Source organism: Meles meles, unplaced genomic scaffold (genome assembly GCF_922984935.1).
Source record: "Meles meles unplaced genomic scaffold, mMelMel3.1 paternal haplotype, whole genome shotgun sequence".
NCBI classification, from domain to species: domain Eukaryota; kingdom Metazoa; phylum Chordata; class Mammalia; order Carnivora; family Mustelidae; genus Meles; species Meles meles.
In genome coordinates, this window is record NW_025721520.1 from 2,046,324 (window position 1) to 2,056,652 (window position 10,329).

At 37.2% G+C, this 10,329-nt stretch overlaps 1 pseudogene; it reads right to left on the reverse strand.

The window, feature by feature from the left end:
* Nucleotides 1-4,516: 4,516 nt before the first annotated feature.
* Nucleotides 4,517-6,321, reverse strand: LOC123936445 (annotated as a pseudogene).
* Nucleotides 6,322-10,329: the final 4,008 nt, after the last annotated feature.

Below are 10,329 nucleotides of genomic sequence, written 5' to 3' on the forward strand. Positions count from 1 at the left end.
TTTCTGGGGGGAGGTGGGATTGGGAGACGGGGAGGGGGCTATGGACATCGGGGAGGGTATGTGCTATCGTGAGTGCTGTGAAGTGTGTAAACCTGGCGATTCACAGACCTGTACCCCTGGGGATAAAAATACATTATATGTTTACTAAAAAAAAAAGTGGAAGGGGAGGCGAACCATAAGAGACTATGGACTCTTAAAAACAACCTGAGGGTTTTGAAGGGTCATGGGTGGGAGGTTTGGGGAACAGGTGGTTGGTAATGGGGAGGGCACGTTTTGCATGGAGCACTGGGTATTGTGCAAAAACAATGAATACTGTTACGCTGAAAAAATAAATAAAATGGAAAAAAAATTGGGCAGAAGATATGAACAGACACTTCTCCAATGAAGACATACAAATGGCTAACAGACACATAAAAAAAATGTTCATCATCACTAGCCATCAGGGAGATTCAAATTGAAACCACATTGAGATACCACCTGACACCAGTTAGAATGGCCTAAATTAGCAAGACAGGAAACAATGTGTGTTGGAGAGGATGTGGAGAAAGCGGTACCCTCTTACACTGTTGGTGGGAATGCAAGTTGGTGCAGCCACTTTGGAGAATAGTGTGGAGATTCCTCAAGAAATTAAGAATAGAACTTCTCTATGACCCTGCAATTGTACTGCTCGTTATTTACCCCCAAAGATATAGATGTAGTGAAAAGAAGAGCCAACTGTACCCCAATGTTTCTTGCAGCCTTGGCCACGGTCGCCCAACTGTGTAAAGAACCAAGATGCCCTTCAACACATCAATGGTTAAGGAAGATGTGGTACATATACACATGAAGTATTATGCCTCCATCAGAAAGGATGATTACCCAACTTTTGTAGCAACATGGACGGGACTGGAAGAGATTATGCTGAGCGAAATAAGTCAAGCAGAGAGAGTCAAATATCATTCGGTCTCACTTATTTGTGGAGCGTAACAAAGAACACGGTGGACATGGGGAGATGGAGTGGAGAGGGATTTGTGGGAAACTGGAAGGGGAGATGAGCCTTGAGAGACGATGCACTCTGAAAAACAACCAGAGGGTTATGAAGGGGCGGGGGGGGTGGGAGGTTGAGGAACCAGGTGGTGGGTTATAGGGAGAGCATGTACTGCATGGAGCACTGGGTGTGGTGCAAAAACACTGTTACGCTGAAAATAAATATATAAAAAATGGGCTAAATGTGTCACTGAACTTGAATTCCTGCTTCAATTAAAACCTTAGTTTTTTGATCAGAAGTTATCTCTAGAGATCCTCTGTGTAAATATATGTAAATATATTTCAGAATGACTTAAGCAAAGCCCCAATTTACCATTCTACACTTCCAAAAATGAAAAATATTTTCTAAAGTTTTCAAGGAAAAATATATCAAACTTTTGCTGGGCTCTCGGGTTTTTCTCCATGCTCTTTTCCAGTAAGGGTCTTTGTTTTGTTTGCATGTTTTAAATCATTAACTCTGGGACACCTGGGTAGCTCATTTTGTTAAGTGTCTGACTTTGGCTCAAGTCATGATCCCAGAATTCTGGCATTGAGTCCCATATTAGGCTCCTTGTTCCTGGGAAACCCATTTCTCCCTCTCCCTGTTGCCCCCTGCCTCTGATTTTGCTTTCTCTCTCTGGCAAATAAATAAATACGATCTTTAAAAATAAATCAATTAATCAAGACCAAGGAGTTGTACTTACTGAAAAAATATATATATACTCTTGAGTGTACAGCTGCATGAATATTCCCACCACATCACCAATATATAGCATATATCCATCATATGACAAATTTTCTTTATTTTCTTTAGCAGTCATTTTTCTCTGCCCAAATTCCGAAACTGGCAACTATTCATCTATACTTTTCCAGGATGTCATAGAAATGAAATTACGTATTGTGTAACTTTTAGAGGCTGGCTTCTTTCACTTTACATACTACAACTGAGATATGTCTATGCTATTGCATGGATCAGTAGTTCATTGTGTTTTTATTAATCTTTCTGCTGAGCAGTATTCCACTGTGTAACAGTATCACAGATTATCCACTCAGCAGTTGAAGGACATTTGTATTTCGGGTAGTTGTGTTTATAACCACTGTATCTCTGCCTTCCAGATCTTTGAGTGAACATTGTTTGTATTATTTCAGAGGAGTGGGATTGTTGGTTTGGATGTAATTATGCTTAATCTTATAAGATACTACCAATTTGCTTTCCATGGTGATTGGTTTTCCTTCCCCCCAGCAATATGTTAGAACTCCAGGTGTTTCACACTCTCACCTGCAACTGATATTGCCGTAGCATCGTTTTTATCCATTGTTTATACATGTGATTCTATCTCATCAGAGATCTAACTGGCATTTTCCTGTAAGTAATAATGTTGAACATCTTTGCCTGTGCTTATGGAACACTATTTATCTTCTTTTATGAAGCAGCTGTATAAACCCTATTTTTAATAGTGAGCATTTACTTATTTTTATGAATTTCTTCCCTCCTCAAGGAAAAAAAAAGGAGGGAAGAAAAAGAAAAAAAAGAAAGGGCACCTGGGTGCCTAAATAGGTTAAGTAACTGACCCTTGATTTTTGACTTAGGTCATAATCCCAGGGTGATGGGATCAAACTCTGCTTTGGGCTCTGTGCTAGCCATGGAACCTGTTTGGGATTCTCTCCCCCCTCTCCCTATGCCCCTCCTCACTTGCCTGCTCTCTCTCTCTCTCAAAACAAACAAACAAAACCACAAAGCTTTATGTACCATTTTGGGCACCATTTGGGCACCATTCCTTGGCAAAGGGGTGTGTTTTGAATTTTCTTCCAGTAGTTTATAGTTTTTCCCTGCATTTTCAAAATATTTAAAAGGAAGAAATGTTAACTTGGATGAATAATAATTTACCATGTTTTCCTTTATACTTCCTTATACTTTCCTTATACTTGTCATGTCCTATCCAGGAAATAAATTGTAGCTTAATGGGAGGTTGCAAAAATTTTTTCTTATAAATTTTACTCAAAAAAACTTTTAGATCTTTACTTTTTTGTCTGTTATCTATTTTATGCTAATTTGTGTATGTGGTACAAGGTATGAGTTGAGGTGGGGTTTTGTATTGTTTTGTTCTGTGTTTTGCTTATGGATGTCTAATAGCTCCAGCACTATTTCCTGAAAATACATTCTTTTCTCTATTTGACTGCTTTGGCTTCTTTACCTGACCATATACATGTGTATCAATTTCTGGACTCTCTCATTCTCTTGACCTAGGAGTCTATCCTTTTTTCCATATATACTCACTCAATTAGAGTTAGTCTTAAAATTATGTAATGTGATTCCTTCTCTAACTCGGTTTTTCTCCTTCTTTCTTCTTTTTCTTTTTCTAAAGGCTACTCTAGTTCCTTTGCTTCTCTGTATACATTTTTTTACTTTTCAAAGATCAATTTATTTAGAATTACAAATATTAAGGATAAAGGATTTATGCATTTCTCAATCAACAGAACAGTTTAGCTAATTATAAACAGCAGTAAAGTATACAAAAATTTAAATTAAAAATAATCTTGTTTTAGTTTTAGATTCATTAACATATAAAAAGTCCCATTTTATGAGACATCTAAAGGAATCAAAACCACGTCTACAGCTCTATCTTAAACTCCAAATCTGACAACAATTTTCATTTATTTTGACTTAATAATAGTCTATATTAAAACAAAGAAAATCCCAAATACACACTTTTTACAAGATTATCATTTTAGGCAGGGTTTTTCCTTAAAAACAGCAACAACAACAACAACAACCAGAAAACCCACAACCAAATACAAATCTTTTTTTCTGCATTTCATAGCACTGGTTAATATATGTGTTTTCCTTATAACATCTTTTGACTTTATAAATTGTGCACGGTTCAATTTGAAACCATCAGCTCCTTGAAAATTGTGCAAATAAAAACTATGAAAATAGTGTGTTATCAGTCTTTTTAAATGAGTCTCATAACAACAGCACTTTTTGCCCTGAATTGATGGGAAAAGTCAGGCCAAATCCACTTGCTGAAATGTAGTATTTTGCAAGTAATTTATTTTTCTTCTGCTTCTTCCTTTTTCTTTCAACAGAAAAACAACAACAAAAAAGTTTATTTTATAAATTTTGAGAAATTAAAATATTTATAATTATTAAAATAATTTCTAGAGCCATATCACCCTTCAGGTATCCACCCCACATACTTCTCAAGGCTGCGTCTCCCATGGCTGTTCTGGTGGCTTCCTCCACAAGTAACTTCCTGCCTCTGGAGGGTGCTCTCTTCCAGAGCCTGGGGGAGGAGGGCAGCTAATCCTCTGGCACTTCAGCCCTCAGACCACAGCTACCGGCAGTAGGTACTTGTCTGAGGGCACTGGCCAGAGAAACAGCTGTCTGTGCCTCTTGACTGAATTCATGCACGTTGATGAATGGGTCTGTACACTCTTCCATGAAAGCCCCTTACCTTCAGACTGTTTTGGGTGAAAAATATTTGCCAATAATCATGTAACATAAGTGATGCTACTGAAGCTGAATCATAGGAAGAAAAATAAGCAGAATTATGGTCAGCAGTGGCAGTTCAAGGAGAATGAGAGTATGTTCCAGTGTCTTCGCTGGAGATGCACAGTTCCCTTGTTTTCCAGCACGTGGGTCATTTGGTGATGGAAACTGAGGTGAAAGAACACTACCGCCCTGTGCGGCTGCAACAGGGAAGGCTGTTTCTCGGTCTCTGTTGGTTTCCCTTGTGGCAAAGGCTTGCAGACTTCCCCTCTGGTTCAGGCTACTCTGAATGTGTGAAACATGAATTTCTACATTATTCTGAAAGCAACTGATATTAGAAGTATCTATTGTAGTCCTGATACCATTTAATGACTCTGTGAGTGATTTGAACTCAAAGGAATTCAGCTCTCTTCCTTCTACCAGACACTTAATTTGTAATAAAATAGGAGTGAGCTGGAGATAAAGTCTGTCAGAGTTTCATTCTCAACATGGGGCCATCAGGTGGAGGCCCTGGCTGACAGTCAAGCTTCTGGGCTTCCTCCTCACACTTCCATCTCCAATCTGTGGGCTGGCCCACAGGCTGCCTGCCATGGTCTGGAGAAGGCTCATAGCAGTATTGCTGCACTTCATCCAAAACTTTGTTGAGGTCCTTGTTGAGTTGCTCAAGCTCCAGAAGGGTGGGTGTATATCTCTGCTGAAATTTAGTGCCAATGGGCATGGGATAGGATTTCAATTTTTCTGCTTCTGTGTTCATTTCTCTTAATTTTTTGATATGTTCCATTTTAATCATGAGAATTTTTGACAATTTGATGACTCGGATAAGGAATTGTACTGGAAAACCACCCAGTGTTTCAGTGTCAGAGCCAGAAATCTTACTTCTACAAGGTGACTGCTAGTACAGGATCATCATCCATAATTGTTGACTGGATAGGAGGAGTATAATGCAGTGGAGTCATAAAGAATCAGAAAGGTCCCTGTTTTGTCCAAAGGCAGAAACTGGCCTTGACTCATGAAGCTCATTACTAAGAACTTCATAGTCAGGGATGGTATGGGTGCCAAGCCCTGCCCTATCAAAAGTTACTCTATAAGTAGCATTAAAATTATCCACAGCATCTATTCTTCTGATGTAGAGACCGTCATGAACACCACATAATCAAGGTGTAACTTTGCTTCCAATAACCAGGGGCAAAGGAATTTCATCTGGGAGATCTTCAAACTGGGAAACATCTGCAACTTTCATTTGTTGTAAGAGTCTTATTTTCTGTCATTTCTGTTTTAATGCTGGGCTCTCTTCCTCAAAAAAGTCACAAGAACATCACTGTGGTTTTCCCATGAGTTGACTGATTTTTCTATTCTTGTTAATTTTCTAGTTTTTAAATTAGGAAAGTACTCCTCCTGACAGACACAGAAGTCATCATCGCCTTCAAAGTATTGCTTATCTATATTTGAGTAGAACCATTCATATATGCACCATTTATGTGCTTTGGGAAGCTTGAGTAGCAATCAGAAACAAATATTCTGTGAGGCTTTCTTATTTGGTGTGGACACTGTTGCCATAAATTTCAGTGGGACCATTGCAACTCTGGTTTCTTTTTTGTGACTTTGTATTTAATTGTCTGTCATCATCATTGGAAAAGGGTCAACTCCATTTTGAATTCCTGAAAAGCATCTCCACAGTGGAGCCCATACACCTGCCTTTCCAAAAAGGTGTTTTTTGGTAAAGAGGTGTACTTTTCATTCCATGTGTTCTATAAGCTTACATTTAAATGGACAAGGGCTTTTGCTAAAGAGCTCTGGTCAGGCAACTGGTAGAGCTTCACCATTTTGAAAGAGCGGACTTTATATACATTTTAATATCAGCTTGGTGATCTCACAAAGCAAACAAGCAAATAAATGAAATAACTTGCTTGATTTTATTTATTTATTTATTTATTTATTTATTTATTTGACACAGAGAAAGATAGACAGTGAGAGAGGGAACACAAGCAGGGGGACTGGGAGAGAAAGATGCAGTCCCCCTAGCAGAGCAGGAAGCCTGATGTTGACCCTGGGTTCATGACTGTGGCCAAAGGCAGATATCCAATGCCTGAGAGCCCCATGCTTGTATTTTTAAAAATATTATTATGTTCAGTTAACCAACATCGTACATTATTAGTTTTTGATGTAGTGCTCAACGATTCATTAGTTCCCTATAACACCCAGGGCACATCACCACATGTGCCCTCTTAATACCCATCACCCAGTTACCCCTCTCCCCTGCTTCTTTAATGCTCAGTTTGTTTCCCAGAGTCCAGGGTATTTCATGGTTTGTCTCCCTCTTTGATTTCTTCCCATTTAGTTTTCCTTCCCTTCCCCTGCCGTCATCTGTGCTATTCCTTATTTTCTATACATGAGTGAAACCATCTGATAATTTTCTTTCTCTGCTTGACTTTTTTCACTTACCTTGCTTGGATTTTAATTAGAAGTGAATTTAAAGTGTAAATAAATTGGGATAATTGAAATATTAACAATTTGACTCAATTAATGAGCACAGTACATTTCTCCATTTATCTATGTCTTTGATTTCAATGTTTTTTTCAGTGTCTTATTATATAAATCTTAGATACATTGTGAAAATGTATTTAAATGTGAAAAATACTTCGAAATATTTTTGCTACAATTGTGCTTGGTCATTACTATTTCAATTTCTAATTACAATTACTTCAGTGTAAAAGGAGATTGGGTTTTTTCATATTGCTATTATACCACATTATATTGGAATTCATTTATTGGCACTAGTGGTTTTTCTTGTAGAGTTTTTAAGCTATTTCTGTAGAACATCATGTTGTATATGAGTGGAGTCACTTTTCTTTTTTCTTTCTTTATCTCTTAGTATTGGCTAGGAAAACCACTGTGATGTTGATTAGGAACAGTGAGAGAAGAACACTTGCTTGGATTCTGATATAAGAGGTGAAGTATTTACTCATTTGTTATGAAGTGTGATTTAGGCATTGTTTTGTCTTGTTTTGTTTTTTCTTTTGCAGATGCTCATTATCAGGTTGAGAAACTTTCCTTCTATCATTAGTTTGTGAAGGTATTTATGTCATAAGGAATTGTTGAATTAGAGGTATTGACTGTTTCTATTTAAGTGGCTATATGTTTTTCTTCTTCAGTTTATTAAGTGGCTAATTAAATTGATTTATTTTCATATGTGAAATTGCATTCCTGCATTCTTGAGATAATGCCCTGATGTGTTACGCATTTCTGGATTCTACCCATACTATTTTTTGAGTATTTTTATGTCTCTATTCATGGAGGATTTTGGGGTATAGTTTTTGTTTCTAGGAATATCCTTGTCTGGTTTCTTTGTGAGGGTAATCCTGGAGCTGAAAAGTGCACTAGGAAGTGTTATTTACCCTCTACATTCTGGAGGGTTCTATTCTGTTGATGTTATCTTCAGCTGCTTGGTAAAATTCGCTAGTGACACATCTGGGCCTAAAATTCTTTTTGTTGCTTGTTTTGTTTTTTGGTTGTCAGTGGTAGAAAGTTAGTAATTTACAATTCAATTTCTTTAATAAATATAGTATTATATTATAATGAACATAATAAATATAGAATTATTGAAATATATGATTCTAGTAATATATGTCATTTTAGTAATCTTTAGTACCTTGTGCCATTCAAGAACTTTGTCCATTTTATCCAGATTTTAGGATTTATGAACATCAAGTTGTTTATAATATTCTCTCAATAACCTACTGATATTAGGGTGACCTGCTGGTATGTCCTTTTCTTTCTTGCTAATATTGCTTATATTTACATTACTTTTTCATAAAATATATTGCTAAAGCTTAGTGATTATATTGATCTTAGTAATTAGCTTTTGGTTTCATTCATTTTACTGGTTGTCTTTCTCTTTTCAAGTTTATTGCTTTTACATTTTCTTTATTACACCTTGCTTTTGTTTGGCCTGAGTTTCAGTTGCTCTTCTCATTCTAGTTTCTTAAGATGAAAATTCTTCACTTTGAGACACATTCTAATATCAGCATTTAATCGTATTACTTTCCTATTCATTAGCCACATCACACAGATTTTGGTATGTTATAATTATTTTCTTTTTTAAGGGTTTGTTTATTTATTTGCAAGGAAGAGAGAGAGGGAAAGAAAGAGAGATCATGAACAGGAGAGAGGGGCAAAAGAAGAGGGAGAAGCAGGATCCTGGCTGACTAGGGAGCTCAACATTGGGCATAAGACCAGGACCCTGGGATCATGACCTGAGCTGTAGGTACCTGCTTAACCAACTGAGCCATCCAGTTGCCCCACAGTACTTTTATTTTCAATAAAATATTTAAAATATTTTCTAATTCTCCTTGTGACTTCTACTTCAACCCATCAGTTATTTAGAAATGTGCTGTTTAGTTCCAGATCTACTGAGGAGCTGAAAGCAGATACTGTTGTTTTTGACATCAGGTTTTTATATTTATATCATTTTCACCTTTTTTCCCCTATAATTTATAATACTCTGCCAAACTTCCATATATTCATTCTTGATATTGATCTCTCCTACTTTAACCTGTAATATATTAATCATAAATATTTTGAATTCTATACCTGATAGTTTGAGTACCTGGTCATTTCTGAGTCCTTTCCTATTGATTATTTTGCCTCTTGACAATGGGTTAGTTTCTTTCTTTCTTCCTTTTCTTTCTTCCTCTTCTTTCTTCCTCTCTTTCTTTTCTTTTCCTTTCTTTCTTTCTTTCTTTCTTTCTTTCTTTCTTTCTTTCTTTCTTTTAACCTGCCTTGCGACTTACTGAAGGACTATTTCAAAGGAATTGCCTTTAAGACACCTAACTCACAAATCCCCTAGTGTTGAGCTGCAAACCCAGGACATATTAGTTATGAAAGTTTTACAAGCAATTATATTAGTTGTTTTGGCCTTGGGAAAGAGATAACTCTTGGGGAAAACAATAGACTAACAAAAGTTTGGAAGGAAAGGCTGGGTTTTGAGATGCTTTGGGCTGTAAGCCTTTGATAAGCTCTGACATATTCCTGGAAACAGAGAAAGCCATGCATTACACAGGGCAATGCTATTATTTTAGGATTGGTGTGTTTGTGATTGGTGGAGGATTTCCCTCAAAGTTTGGTTTCTGCTCCCAGTTTTAGCCAGTCTGTAAGCCTGTGCTGCAATAATGTTCTCTTAAGCCACTCTTGTTTCTCCCCAAGGTTAGACTCTTATGGCTTCTACTTGGTGCTTGATTTTGTGTAGTTTAGTTCACCTTCAAGTCAGGTAAGCTCTGTGTCGCATCAGAGGTGGGTTTCTCTCAATGTACCTGCTCCACCTTCCCAAGGTAGAAGGGAACTGTGAGTTGTGTTGTGGTACGTCTTATGCAGCAGAACATTTTTTTTTGCCATTCCCCAGGTATAGAAGACTTCTCCGTTAGTATTGGTGTAAGAAGCTGTGCTCAGAGTTGTTAGTTTCCACTTCTTCTGATGTAGAGGGCTTTTGCTCCTGTATGGGAGTGATACACTTAGGATTTTGAGAGAAAAGGATGATGGAGATGTGTGCCTTTTCTAGGGGGAACAAATAATTTCCTGAATTCCTTCCAGTTAAAAGGAGACTCTTTCTTGTATCTGCACCTTTTCCCAGTCTTTCTCATTAGCACCCAGTGGAAGTCCATGGATGGATAAATGCCTATCTGTGAGTACAAATATCCTTGTTTCAATAGTTACAGGGATTCTACAGAGTGATTTTAACCTCTACCTCTACCAAGCCTTAATAAATTGAAAAAGAAGTTGGCTGATTTATTCTTACTTGTATGCATAGTAGAGCTATCTGTTCTCATACTCTGCCAATC